The sequence below is a fragment of the Neophocaena asiaeorientalis genome, unplaced genomic scaffold, assembly GCF_003031525.2.
Source record: "Neophocaena asiaeorientalis asiaeorientalis breed wild unplaced genomic scaffold, Neophocaena_asiaeorientalis_V1.1 scaffold110, whole genome shotgun sequence".
NCBI classification, from domain to species: domain Eukaryota; kingdom Metazoa; phylum Chordata; class Mammalia; order Artiodactyla; family Phocoenidae; genus Neophocaena; species Neophocaena asiaeorientalis.
In genome coordinates this window covers 7,162,290-7,176,733 of record NW_020175053.1, presented here as the reverse complement: position 1 = coordinate 7,176,733, position 14,444 = coordinate 7,162,290, and the positions used below count along the sequence as shown (strand labels likewise).

Below are 14,444 nucleotides of genomic sequence, written 5' to 3'. Positions count from 1 at the left end.
AGCTTCAGTAGTTGTGGCACACAGGCTCAGTAGTTGTGGCACAGGGGCTTAGTTGCTCCATGGCATGTGGGATCTTCCCAGAGCAGGGATCGAACCCGTGTCCCCTGCACTGACAGGTGGATTCTTAACCACTGCGTCACCAGGGAAGTCCCTATGAATGTATTTAATATCACTGATCTGTACACTTAAAAGTGATTAAGATGGCAAGTTTTAAATTATGTGTATTTTACCACAATAAAGGAAACGGGGGAAAAATCAACAGCATTTCTATACAGTACCAATGAACAGACTGAAAAATGATATTAAGAAATTATTCCATGGTGACTTTTACGTCGTGAATTAATTCCATTTACAATACATCAAAAGAACAAAATACTTAGGCATAAATTTAACAAAGGAAGTGCAAAACTTACATTCTAGAAACTACAAAACCTCACTGAAAGTAAAGACCTAAATAAATGGAAAGATATCCCATGATCATGGATGATAAGAATTAATATTAAGATGGTAATTATACTCTGAATTGACCTACAGATTCAACACAATCCCTATTATAACCCCAGGTGACTTCTTTGCAGAAATTGATAAGCTGATCCTAAAATTCACAGGGAAATTCAAGGGACCCACAACAGACAAGGCTATCTTGAAAAGGAAGAGCAAAGTTTGGGGACTCACTCGTCCCAATTTCAAAACTTACTACAAAGTGACAGTAATCAAGACAGTGTGCTAGGGTAAGGACAGATATATAGACCAGTGCTAAAATAAAAACACCTGCCACCCTAGAATTCTATAGTCAGCAGAAATGAAGCTGGAAAAAAAACTTTTCCAAATAGGACAAAGCTGAGAGAATTAATCACACTTGCAGACCTGTACTATAAGAAATGTTAAAACTAATAAAGTAAGGGGGACTTCCCAGGTGGTCCAGTAGTTAAGACTTCACACTTCCACTGCAGGGGGTGTGGCTTCAATCCCTGGCCGGGTAACTAAGATCCCACATGCCTCATGGTGTGTCCCCCCCCCAAAAAAAATAAAGTGTAAACATAAAGAAATAAAGAGAACTGAAAATACTGTATATATGAATATGCATATTTTTCATATTTTATGATTATTTAAATAAATTATAATAATGTATTGTGGAGTTTATAACATAGAAGTAAAAATCTAAGACAGCAATCGCAAAAAAATGGGGTCAGATCGAATTACAATTATAAGGTTATTACACTATAAGTGAAGTGGTATAATGTTATTTGAAGGTAGACTATGATAAATTAAAGAGATGCATATTTCAATCCTAGAACAACCACTTAAAAAGGGAGATCTATAGCTAATAAGCCAAAAGTGGAGGTAGGGCTTCCCTGGTGGCGCAGTGGATGAGAGTCTGCCTGCCGATGCTGGGGACACGGGTTCGTGCCCCGGTCCAGGAAGATCCCACATGCTGCAGAGCAGCTGGGCCTGTGAGCCATGGCCGCTGAGCCTGCGTGTCCAGAGCCTGTGCTCCGCAACGGGAGAGGTCACAACAGTGAGAGGCCTGCATACCACAAAAAACAAAAACAAAACAAACAAACAAAAAAAGTGGAGATAAAATGGAATACCAAAAAATGCTGAATTAATCCAAAGGAAAGTAAGAAAAGAAAAAGAGAACAAAAACTAGATGAGACAGATAGAAAACAAATATCAAGATGGTAGATTTAAATCCAACCATATTAATAATTACATTAAATGTAAATGGTCTAAAAACTCCAACTACAAGGAAGAGATTTTCAGACTGGAAAAGCATGCTACATGCTGTCAACAGGAAAATCACTTTAAATGTAAAGGCAGAAGCTAAAAGCAAAAGGATGGACAAAGATATACTATGCAAACACCACTAACAAGAAAGCAAGCTGGAGTGGCTGTATTAATAACAAAGTAGATTTCAGAACAAGGAATATTACTATTCATGTTTATAAAGAGGTCAACTGATGACAAGGATATAACAATCATAAATGTGTATGAGCCCAAGAATCAAGTTTCAAAATACATGAAGCAAAAACTAACAAAACTCAAAGGAGAAATCGACAGATCCACAATTATGGTTGGAGACGTCAACAATCCTCTCTCAGTAATCAATAGAACAAATAGAAAATCAGTAAAGATACTGAAGACTTAAAAAACCTACCTGACCTTACAGATATTTATAGGAGACTCCACCCAACAAAAGCAGAATACACATTCTTTTCTTGTACAATTGGAAAATTCACCAAGATATATCTTACCTATGCTGATTCTTAAAGCAAGTCAATAAATTTAAAAGAACTGAAATCAAACAATGTTTTCTGACTGCAACAGAATTAACTTAGAAATCAATATCAGAAAAACATCTATAAAACTCCCCAATATTTTGGAAATTAAACAACATACTTCTAAATACCTCTGAGTCAAAGAAGAAATCCTATGGGAAATCAGAAAATATTTTGAACATAATGAAAAAGAAAACACAACATATTAAAATTTGTGGAATGCTGTTAAAGCAGCACGTAGAGGGAAATTTATATCTTTAAAGGCTTATATTATCAACAGAAAAAAGGTCCAATATTCTATGATCCCATAGTTATATAATTATAAGTCCCCCCAAAAGATCTAACAGACAATTTTCCTAAGTGAGAAAAGACATCTAAAAAAACAATATTTAGGGCTTCCCTGGTGGCGCAGTGGTTGAGAGTCCGCCTGCTGATGCAGGGGACATGGGTTCGTGCCCCGGTCTGGGAAGATCCCACATGCTGTGGAGCAGCTAGGCCCATGAGCCATGGCCACTGAGCCTGTGCGTCCAGAGCCTGTGCTCCGCAACAGGAGAGGCCACAACAGTGAGAGGCCCGCGTACAGCCAAAAAAAAAACAAACAAAAAAACCCACAATATTTAATATTCATACTAAATGTAATTTTCACAAATCTATTTAAACTGGTCTCAAATATTCCCATCTACAGGCTAATCGTGACATTTTATTTTACTTATTATTAGTATTTTAAATTCTTCACCAATCCCCTAAAGGCTATTAAACTGTTAAACTGCTCTTAAGATAAAGTCAACCATCATTTCCACTACCTGTCCTGGGTGCTCACGTCCTGCCCACCCCACCCCCACCCCCAAGCTATAACCACTATAGCCTACTCTAACGTCATCAAATGAGTCAAAAATGTTCCTACCTCTCGCCCTTTGCACAAGCTGTATCCTCTGCTAGGAGAATTCCTTTGTACACACTTCATCAGCTACCTCCTTCAGCTCTGTTTAAAATCTTCCTTGAGGGACTTCCCTGGTGGTCCAGTGGTAAAGAATCCGCCTTCCAGTGCAGGGGACGCACGTTCAATCCCTGGTTGGCGAACTAAGATCCCACATGCTGAGGGGCAACTAAGCCCGAGCGCCTCAACTAGAGAAAACCTGCATGCCACAACTAGAGATAGAGAAGTCAGTGTGCTTGCAATGAAGAGCCCATGTGCCACAACTAAGACCCGATGCAGCCAAAAATAAATAAATAAAATAAGTAAATATTTTTTAAAAATAAAAAAATAAAGTCTTCCCTGGTCCCCCTATAAACTGGGAGCCCATTTTATCTCTCCTCATACCATTTACCTTTTTATTAAATTGAGATAAAATTCACCAACATCATTTACTTTTTAAATTGAAGTATAATTGATTTACAATGTTTCAGGTGTGCACTGTAAATCAATTACACCATTTAGAGGGAAGAGAAGGAGAGGGAGGAGGAGGAGGGAGGTGGCAGCTGGTGGTGGAGGAGCAGGAGCGGGAGGGGGATGGAGAGGAGAAGGCTCCTGGGTGGCATGGCGCACCTGCTCCTCCAGGCGCTGCCCAGCCCCCTGTCAGCCAGGGCTGAACCCCTGCAGGATAAGGAAACCTGCGTGGGTACTAACAATCAAAGCTAGCTACATCTGTGACACAGGACCCTGCTGTGAACAGTCTCAGTGCTGCAACTACTACTATGAACTCTGGTGGTTCTGGCTCGTGTGGACCATCATTCATCCTGACCTGCTGCTGCTGGAGCTGGAAGGCACTGTATGGTGGGGGAGGAGTTGGAGGTCGGTTCACCACTTCCTCATAAGGAGGTAGTAAATAGTTTGGTAAAAACCTGAAATAAAATGGCAGCGCTGAGTAATTGTGGGCAGCAGTGTGGCCCTACAGGTGGCAGCTCCCCAGGCGCCAATCCCACCAGGGGCTCCCAGGAGGCTCAGAGCAGCCCCTTGTCAGGCCCAGCAGAAGCAGCACGTGACCCCCCGAGCATTGCTGACCCTGAGCCCTCCAACATGCCAGCAGACCCAGCAGCCACCAAAGCCCCTGGGATGGAGTCCAGCGGCTCTGTGGCCAGCCTGGGGAAGGTGGACCTTGGGACCTTCCTGGACAAAGATTCCGAATGTAAGGAGGAGCTGCTGAAAGAGTATAGCTCCGAGCAGGGCAGCGCCCTCCCTGACAGCAAAGACAAGACACCCGGCAGACATCATAGCTTCACAGGTGACTCGGGCATTGAGGTGTGTGTGCGCAACTGGGGCCACCACGATGACGACCTCAAAGAGTTCAATGTGCTCATCGACGATGCTCTGGACATGCCCCTGGACTTCTGCGACAGCTGCCACGTGCTGCCCCCTGGCGACAAGGAGGAAGGGCTCTGCCAGCCCTTGGAGGAGTAGGCCCAGTCGGGCACCCCCACCCGCCGTGGCTGCCTGACTGCCTGATGCTGAACACCATCAACGAGCAGCAGCTCCCCCAGCCAGAGCAGGCCCTGGCTGCACCCGAAAACTTGGCGACGCAACCAGGATAGGGGAGAACCATGAGAGAAGCATTAAGTGACGGTGTTCCTTGTTTTTTTTTTTTCCCCCTCTGCTCCTGCATTTTCCTGCATCTCCAGGTAGTTTGGGGTGTGGGTGCCTCGCCCCCCATAGAAACACAGTGTCACGGAGGGCCAAGAAGTTGTCCTGTGACTCATTCCTCATACCCCACCCTGTCCCCCTTTACATCAGGTCTCACTACCTGCTTGGGTCAGAGATATGTGCGTTTCAGAAGCCCCCAAGGAGGGGATGAGACTGTGCCCTGAGGTGACTCTTGGTGATGGAGTGGATTCATGTTCTGGTGTGAGTTTACGAGAACCTTGCCGCATCTCAGTCCAAGAGAGGTGGCAGGTCTCAGCCCTGGGTGAACCCCCAGAGGTCCGGGGATTGTTGCCCCTTGCTGCCAGTGTCTCCGGAGCCGTAACTGGGATCCTCCTGTGGGTGGATGAGAGCTGACCGGCGGTTGCATGGTGGGTTGGTAAAGGGCTTGTGCTCTCAAATTCCAGGTGACGAGATCGAGGTGGCACGATGCATCCTGGAGGGGTCCCTTCCCAGCAGGTTCTGGCTGCGGACTGATTCAAGCGTGGAATATTACACCTGCCTTCTCTTTGGTTTTTCTCTTTTAAAAAAAAAAAAAAAGCGAGCTGAAAATAAGAACTTGACCAATGGGCAGGCAAGAATTCTGTTTTGGAAAAGGAAAATTTGTGGCTTTTTTCCAACTTGGCCTTCAAAAAGTCCTGGCTACAGCTGAGCCAGAAGGAGATGTTTTGTGTGCAGGCTTGAGTGGGGGCTATCGTTGGACCTCCTGTGGGTGAGCAGGAGGCCCTGTGCTGTGGCAGCAGATAGAGGTGTAGCTTTCTGCATCTCTGCCCTTTGATCTGTGCCCACAGGTGATCAGTACCCTCCCCCACCCCAAGCACACATCTGCCGGCCTTCACGTCTCACTGTTCTCTACGAACAAATGAGGAGGCTGTGGGTCCTGAGAAAGGGCAGTGCCGCAGCCTGACTCACACAGTATTTTCTCTTGATTCTGAATAAGTTGTTTTATTTATTTGTTTTTTCAAACTGACCATTTGGAAAAAATGCCTTGGTTATCTGTGGTTTTCTTGCCCTTTCCCTGCTCCGCCCCTCCTTGAATGGGGTAACTAATTTTTGTAGCCTATGTCAAGTGTCTAAGTGGCCCAGGTAGGAGGGTGAAGGCAGCCATCCTGAAGGACCACAGGATCCTTATCACTGTAGTTTGGCTTCAAAAACCAGTTGAGCTCTGACAGGAATAATCTGAATGGAAAGAGCAAACTGCCGAAACTAACATTCCCCGTCCAGCCCTGTTCATATGAAGAGTTTGGTTCTTCCCCCACTCTTGAACGATGACATTCAGACTAGGCATTGATGTTATGGTAAGAAAAGAAAGTATATATATGAATACACATGTATATATGTGTATGTGTATATATATATATATGTGTGCATATATATATACACACACACACACATACACACAAAATAAGACAAATCCAAGGCTGTGAGATGAATGAGTGTCTGAGTTTGGAGTCCACAAAACCAAAATCTATGTTGAACAAAGTGCAGTCCGTATACAGTGACTTCCTGGATAACCTGTGTGTGTCTGTCCATCGTGTGTGAGCCCCCAGCCCTGCTTTCCTGTGAATACACTTTGATCAGCAGCGACACTGCTCACACTACCCACATGTCTGGAGCAGGCGCAGCCCTCTCAAGGTAATTTATTTTACGCATTTACTGTTTACTGAGCAAATGTCTGTGCACTTGGGTGTACTCAGCAGCACTGTCGGCGGCAGTCCCCACGTTTGCCAGAGATGCTGTGCTCCAAGTAGAGGTTTTACTCTACCCATCACTGAAATTTGCACATTGCTCCATGGACACTCAGAGGCCTGTGTTCTGCTCCCTGTAAACGGAAACGTGCTCTGAGACTGTCTGCCTCCCTCAGCTGCTCCTGGCCCTCGGCGTCAGCCCCTGGGGGTGTCCACAACCGCTCGGGACAGAAGGCCAAGGTGGAGCCTCAGACAGAAGCTGGACTAGATCTTCAGTGTCAAGCTCGGACTGGCTGTGGCCCAGACGTCAGCCCTGCCCAGAATTGCCAGGAGGGTTTGGTGGCCACCACAGTGCTGTAGGGCTTACCTCCCTCTGCTGAGGTCCAGCGCGTGGCTGGTGTGTGGCGAGAGTGGGCAGGAGTGTGCCAGCAGCCCTCAGATGCTTTTCCTGCCACCTTTTTTTGTTTTTATCCCAAACAACTCACTGAAGTGTCTCAAGATCAAGTTTTACCACAATGAATCCTGCTTGAGTTAACTGGTTGAAGGGATGGATTCTGGCGCTCTCAGGATTCCTTCCCCAGTCAGAGTAGGGAACTGGTCCATGTGTTTAATGCTGGGTTCACTGCAGCATCCAACCCGAAAGGCACAAGAAGAAGAAAACACAGTGCGTGGAGCTGGGCTCGAGTCCAGCATCACAGTCTGGCCCCTGCTACATAAGGCTGCCCTGCATGACAAAAGACGTAAGTAGGGAGCTGAAGGACTTGTGAGGGAGCCAAAAAGATTTGAGGGAGTCTGATGTTCCAGGTGAACTAGAAGAAAGGGGTTGGTTGAGGGTTTGGTGCTACATTTGGAAGATTTGCAAATACACATTCCTGTGTGAGGCACATCACCCTTTATCAGTTATTGTGAATATGTGTATTTTAAGCAATAAGATTCAGCTGGTCAGACTTTTCTGGGCAGCCTCAGTGACGCATTTCCTGTGCTGTGATTGTTCTGAAGACAGAGTGGCTCTAACCACTGTGAGAAGCCCAAATAAAGTCGATCCCCGAAAAAAAAAAATTATACCATTTATACCATTTACTTTTGCTTCATGGCACTTGTTACCATTTTAAATCATATTTACTTGTAGTTCTTTGTTTAAGGTTGTTTGTCTCCCTCCATGGTAAACGCCATGACAGCAAGATCATGTCTATTTATTTGTCCCTCCAAGGTGCCCATCCAGGGCCCAGCACAGTGCCTGGCAATCAGCAGGCACTCAAAGACTTAGTGCATGAATGAATGGGTGGATGAGGTCACCATCTTTTGCTTTCATAATGGTGTACCCTTGGCTGTCCTGAATCCCGGCTTCCAGACCAGCTCTAAACAGAAACATTCAGAAGAGAACGGCTTCCACAGCAAAGATAGAGCCTCTCAGACTCAACGAATAAATGCAAGGGAGACCTGAGAGGTTTTGCCTCAAACCTGTATATACGCATCAGGTTTTCACACAAATGAAAGTAGGGCTCTGGCTGGCTTGGCAATGTTCACAAAAGGCCAAGCTTTTTTCATGAGAGAAGCAAATACAAAAATATATAAATAAGAAACCAGGAAAATAAGTACACAGAAACATTTCAGCAACTAAAATCCATGATGGGAACAGCTGCTGGTGGAAGGGACTGGAGGCAACCACATTTTTACTGGATGCAAACTGCAAACACTGACAGAAAAAAAGAGAATCCACAGTGAGGAGTCAGAAATAGAACATCTTTGCCCTCTGGGGGAGCAGACTGCTAATGACACACCACTCCTGATTCTCCCTAGGGCACTGAAACAAACAACACAGCCATAATCAGCTTCCTAACGCACACCAGCCTCAGGCCCTGAAACATCCAGGGATCTTCCTTGTCTCATCAATTAGATGCAGACTCTGAGTCTAGGAACATAAACAAGGTCACTTGCTTTCTTCTCCAGCCTCATCTCCACTCTTCTCTTTAAACACATCCTGTTCCGCCAAACACTATCACCTGCTGTTTCTCATTCTCCTCTGTGCTGTGCCCTCTGTTCTCTCCATCTGAAACGACCCTCCCTCGCCAATGCGCTTAGTACTTGCAAATGCCCATCCTCATGGCTTCTAAGCCATCCCTATTTAAAATCTCAACTCAGGGTAACCTCCCAATACTTTTGCTTTCTCGGAGCACTTTTCACTTTTTTACCTTATATTACATTCTTCACAAACCTATTAAGAGCCATGGAGAAAAGGTTTGGGGTCCAAATTAGAAATTATCTGCACCTCCCACTCCCACCCCAGCAAAGTACAAAACAGCTAAATATCCTCCCAGGGTATTTTTATTGAAAACCTACACAGTTCACCACCAGCTCCTTTCTGGACAGACACTGGCCAGCCCTGCACCTAATACTGCTGCTACTAATTTGTAAGTTAGTTGAGGGTCAGGATTGTGTGCCCACCTAGCAAACCCAGAGTGGTCACAGCCAGGAGTCAGTGCTCAAGCAGCAGGACTACAAGCATGAAGAGAACACAGAACATTCAAGTTTCCACATAACGGAAAACAAAAACACAGCAACATCACACGATCCTAGCAATTCTGCCTTGGGAGCTGTTTGCTTAATTCACAATATAAATAGCCAACCACAGTCAATATCATTATCTTGGGCTCAAAAGAATAAGGTACCCTTTTAGGCTGACTGAGTTGCCAGGAAAAAATACAGCAAAATCCAACCTTGTGAAGCTATAAACATGCACAAGGTGTCTTGCTGATGCTATCACAACTAAGTACAATCCTCTGGAAACAGGTGGGCAGTAAACATCAAGACCCATCAGTGACTTAACACAAGGATGTAATTCAGAAGAAGACAACATGCTAAGTGTACAAACATGCTGTTTTACATGGAAAAACTAGAAAGTCTAAACAGAGAAATGCTTAAGTATGGTCTGTCAACGCAAAAAGTGACATGCCACTATCAAAATAATAAATATGGGCTACTTTTGCAAAAAGCAATAAAGTGAACATAGCTATATATGGTTAAAAACTAAAAAAGAGCTTTAAGAAATGACAGTGCTGATGGGTTAATGTCATGGGCTGAATCGTGTCCTCCATCAAATTCATATATTGAAGTCCTAATGCCTAGGTACCTCAGAATGTGACTGTATTTGGACACAGGGTCATGAAAGAGGTAATTAAGTTAAAATCAGGTGATGAGGGAGGGCCAGTCCTACCAATCTGACTGGTGTCCTTCTAAGAAGAGGAGATTAGGGCACAGACAGACACAGAGGGAGACCATGTGAAGACACGGGGAGAAGACGGCCATCTAGATGCCAAAGAGAGAGGCTTGTAGAGAAACCTGCCCTGCTGACACCTTCATCAAGGCCTTCCAGCCTCCGAATTGTGCGAAAATTCATTTCTGTTGTTTAAGCCACGGTGGCCCTTTGTTACAGCAGCCCCAGAAAACTAATACAGTTAATGTGGCTTGATTACAGGTAAGATATTTTTCTTCTTCCAATTTCTTCCTAAAATATTTTAGAGTTGATTTAATCACACTGGTTTTAGCAACATGAATATCCTCTGCCGAAGCTTATTCTCTCTCCTCTCCGTGTTTTTGTTTTGTTTTGTTTTGTTTTGTTTTTTAACATGGCGTCACAAAGGAATGGGAGCAGGATGGGAAATTTTCAGCTTCGTGATGCTGAAAAAATGCCAATACCAGGATTTTCACTCCACAGCAGACCACTCTAAAGGACAGACTGGATAAACATGAACTCCAAAAAGCTCACTGTCCTAAGCACCTGGCCACATATTCCTCCAGTTACTTATAAGAGTTACCCAGAGCGTCTCCTGAAGCACACCTGTCCACCAGGGCGGGTCCAGCCTGTCCCTAATGCCGCAGTGCCCTTTAAACATCAGGTCAATAGTTTATTGACCTCAAGGTTCTGGCACCCTAACTGAATAAGAGAGAGTATTTTCAGAAATGGGGAAGGAGTCTGATCAAAGCCTCTTGAGGGTGGGAAGAGGAACAGGAGGGCACGGAATGCTGCCTGCTTTGCAGCTCTGCCTAGAACTCTCCACATCCTGGGCTCAGGGTCCGTTAGTACGGCACAGGCCAGGCGGGAAGAGGCAGGAACAGGTCCCCTGACTTCCAGGGTACAGAGGAGTATGACCAGGCAGAGCCAGGAGGAGGCTCAGCAGGGGTGGCTCAGCAACATTCTCAAGACAGGCAAGATCCAGGAAAGTAGAGCAAAAGATGGGCAGGCAGATGGAAATCAGAGATGGATTCAGTGTAGGCAGGACTCTCTCTCTTCTCAATTTTTCTCCTCTCTTTCCCCCAGAGGGAGAGGGCTGAGGCCTGAGTGGGCCTCATGGAGGGTGTCCTCAGAGGTGGGCTGCAATCCCAGGGGTGGGCCTCAGGGCTGGGACTCCAGTCTTAGAGGCAGCCTAACAGGAAGAGGTCAAAGCTCAGATAAGGATCCTAGAATAGATGCCCAGGGCCCTTGGGTCTGGCTACCTGAACACAGCAGGAGTCTGGTCACCAGACATGGGGCACAAGAGCACATGGGGGACTTGCAGAAAAACTGACTTGTTGCTGGTCACCTAAGCAATCAAATTAGGAGTTTATTTACCTGGCCTAATGCATACCAACTAACAATAGGTGCTCAATAAATGTTTTCTGGATGAAACAGAAAAATTAAGGACAAGTAAAATGCACTCAGTAGTGATAGGCTTGGCTTCACGGCCTGGGGTTAGGGTGGGTGAATGGAGTAAGTCAACCCCACTGTGGCATGCCGAGGGACAAAGATAGGGTAAGTTGTGTCATTAATGTGTCTCAGTGCCACTGAAAGCATGTCAGGCTGCCTGAGCTCCCATGTCTGAGCTGAGGTGTCAGGTCTAGTTCAGAAAACAGCCTTCCTTGGGTCAACCCTATCTGCATCAGGCCCCACTCAGTCCTCTGTCTTCTCTGGAAAAAAGGAGGAGAAAGAGAAATGAAAACAAAGAAATGGGTGCAGGGTTTCAACACTCATCTCCCTGCTTAAGTCTCCAGCTTTCTTATCCCAGGTGGGTACTCAGAAACTCTTACTCTTAAGAACCTCAAGAATCTTTCCCTTAGGAATGCTAAGGGCTTCTCATCAACTGTTTTAAAGTAGGGGAGTGCAGCAAGCAGACATACAGTACAGGACTAAATAGTAACAGTGATCCCAAGTACAATCAAGTCTCAAAATCGTAGATGAGAACAAGAGGAATTCACATATTTCCGATGCAATCAGCCACCTACAGAAACCTCCTCTTGAGAAAGAAGTAGCTTTGGGTCCTCAGGACCACACACACATACATAGTCCTCCTTGCAGATAAATTTCATTACAGTGAAAGGATCCGAGCCAGAGAAACAGACACAGGTAGAGAGTCTGGAGAAAGCTGTGCAAGGGCTTCCTCTTGTCTCTCCCTCCTGTGAGGGTGCACCCCAAGCACACACCCCTTACAGCAGCAAGCAATGCAGTAACACGAGAGTGATGTCTGTGCCAAGATTTTTACTGGGGGCTGGTCATTTAGGCACTGCCTGCCTAGCAACCATCAAAATTCCAGATTCCCAGAAGGAAAGCAGGTGCTCACCGTAAACCATGCTGCTTACACAGAGTCAGACACAGTGAACCATCCTGATCAGTTAGAGAATGGAAGGAACGGTTCAAGCAAAAAGTTCCCAATGCCAGCCAAGGGCCAACCTCGTGAGCAAGCCCTTTTGAAGACGGCAGCCCCGGGGACTTCCCTGGTGGCACAGTGGTTAAGAATCCACCTGTCAATGCAGAGGACACGGGTTTGATCCCTGGTCCAGGAAGATCCCACATGCCGTGGAGCAACTAAGCCCATGCGCCACAACTCCTGAGCCTGTGCTCTAGAGCCCGTGCGCCACAACTACTGAGCCCACATGCCAGAACTACTGAAGCCCATGCGCCTAGAGCCCATGCTCCACAACGAGAAGCCACCGCAATGAGAATCCCGTGCACTGCAACAGAGTAGCCCCCGCTTGCCACAACCAGAGAAAGCCTGCATGCACCAACGAAGACCCTACGCAGCCAAAAATAAATAAATTAATAAATTAATAAATTAATTAAAAAAAAAGAAAGACACTGGCAATAATAGCCTAGTTTTTTGTTTTGTTTTGTTTCTTTTGTGGTACGCGGGCCTCTCACTGTTGTGGCCTCTCCCGTTGCGGAGCACAGGCTCCAGACGCGCAGGCTCAGCGGCCATGGCTCATGGGCCTAGCTGCTCTGCGGCATGTGGGATCTTCCCTGACAGGGGCACGAACCCGTGTCCCCGGCATCAGCAGGTGGACTCTCAACCACTGTGCCACCAGGGAAGCCCGCCTAGTTTTAATTTTTAAAAAAACAGCAGCCCGGGCTCTGTTAACTCTTTCCTGCTATGGTTTGTAAATGAGCCGATGAAAGTGAATGGTATTAGGGAGCCCAACCTAAAAGCTGCATTAATTCATTGTAAAACATTGTGTCATCTTGACTACCCAAGCATTACCATAAGATACAAAACTATGCTGCAGTTACAGAATGTTCTTGTGACTAGTGAAGAAGACTGAAGAAGGTGAATTGAGCTGAAGGTGCATTTTTCAGTTACTGAGTGAGGAAGGGTGCTGCCACTCCTAGAGCCGCTGGACCCTCTTCAAGATCATCCAATTCCCTGCACCCTCTTCTCCAAGTCCAGCAAGCAAACTTCTGATACAACTTTTGGTCCTCCTCCTAAGAAGAGAATGTGCTGACTAGCTGGCATGGATTTGATTCCATAAAGCAGCACTGTGGTCCATCACTCAGGCTCATGCAATAACAGTGATCGTTCATTAGGCACCCACCTGCCTCCCTTTATTCATGTCATTCTGTCAATCTTTGCAATACTTGTATCAAGTATGGCCCTTGTATTTTGCAGGGGAAAGCAGAGGATCAGACTGGCGAACTGACCTGCCCAGACTCACACGAATGTAAGTGAATGACACAGGATTTAAATTCAGGTGATCTTATGGCTACAGCCCATAGTCTTTCCATTCTATTGTACTCCTCCTTTAACTAGAAGTCAGGCTGGCATCAGTCTCCCAAGACCTGCTCACTGTGCAAGTCTGAGAACCTACAAAGCCAAGGAAGGACAAGGTCACTCTGCCAAGGTGTGTGCAACAGCCTTTTAGCTTCACCTCCCTCACCAGAGCCATAAAACCACTCCCAAGCGCTCTTCTGCTGTCAGACAACGTTCTTTCCATCCACCAGGAAGCTGCAGGGAAGAATAATCCCATCCCTTCGTGCTCACTCATCATCACGACCTGGTGGGGGAGGAAAGCTGCCCTTTACTGTCCACCTACTCTGAGCCTAACTCTGGGCCAGGCACTTTCTGCCTGAACTCATTTAATGCTCAAGAACCACTTCATTTCACAGATAAGGACACAGAAGCTCTGAGGGTTGAAGGAACGTCCAAGACGACATACAGTGACGGTGCAGGGACGTTCCGATTCTAAAAGCTGCGATTTTCCCACCGTCCCAGGCACTCTTGAGGCTGCCTTTCTCCCAAGATAAGGAACCCCCGGGGCCTGAATTCTTTTCTTCAAACACCCTCTCTCAGCCGGTCTAACGCCCCCTCTAGTCTCAGAGAAAAACAATGCGCAGCAAATGTGCGTCTCAGAAACCGCTTCCAGATACGCTACTTCATCCGCCCTTCACCACTGAGGGCAAAGCGCGGAAAAGCGCCCCTTCCCCGAGGACGGCAACGCCCCAGAGTCAAGAAACAGAAGACAGGGCGAGTGGGGAGCCGACCCCAGGCTCGACCCCGGCCCTCGGCTCTGCCCGCGCCCCCTGCCGCCGCCCCCGCC

At 46.3% G+C, this 14,444-nt stretch overlaps 1 protein-coding gene and 1 pseudogene across 6 annotated transcripts in view; one reads left to right on the top strand and one right to left on the bottom strand.

The window, feature by feature from the left end:
• PI4KA (phosphatidylinositol 4-kinase alpha) overlaps positions 1–14,444 on the bottom strand; it is a 94,484-nt gene that overhangs the window by 79,830 nt on the left and 210 nt on the right. The gene's annotated exons all lie outside the window — the stretch shown is intronic.
• On the top strand, positions 3,793–4,850 carry LOC112412176 (WW domain binding protein 1-like; annotated as a pseudogene).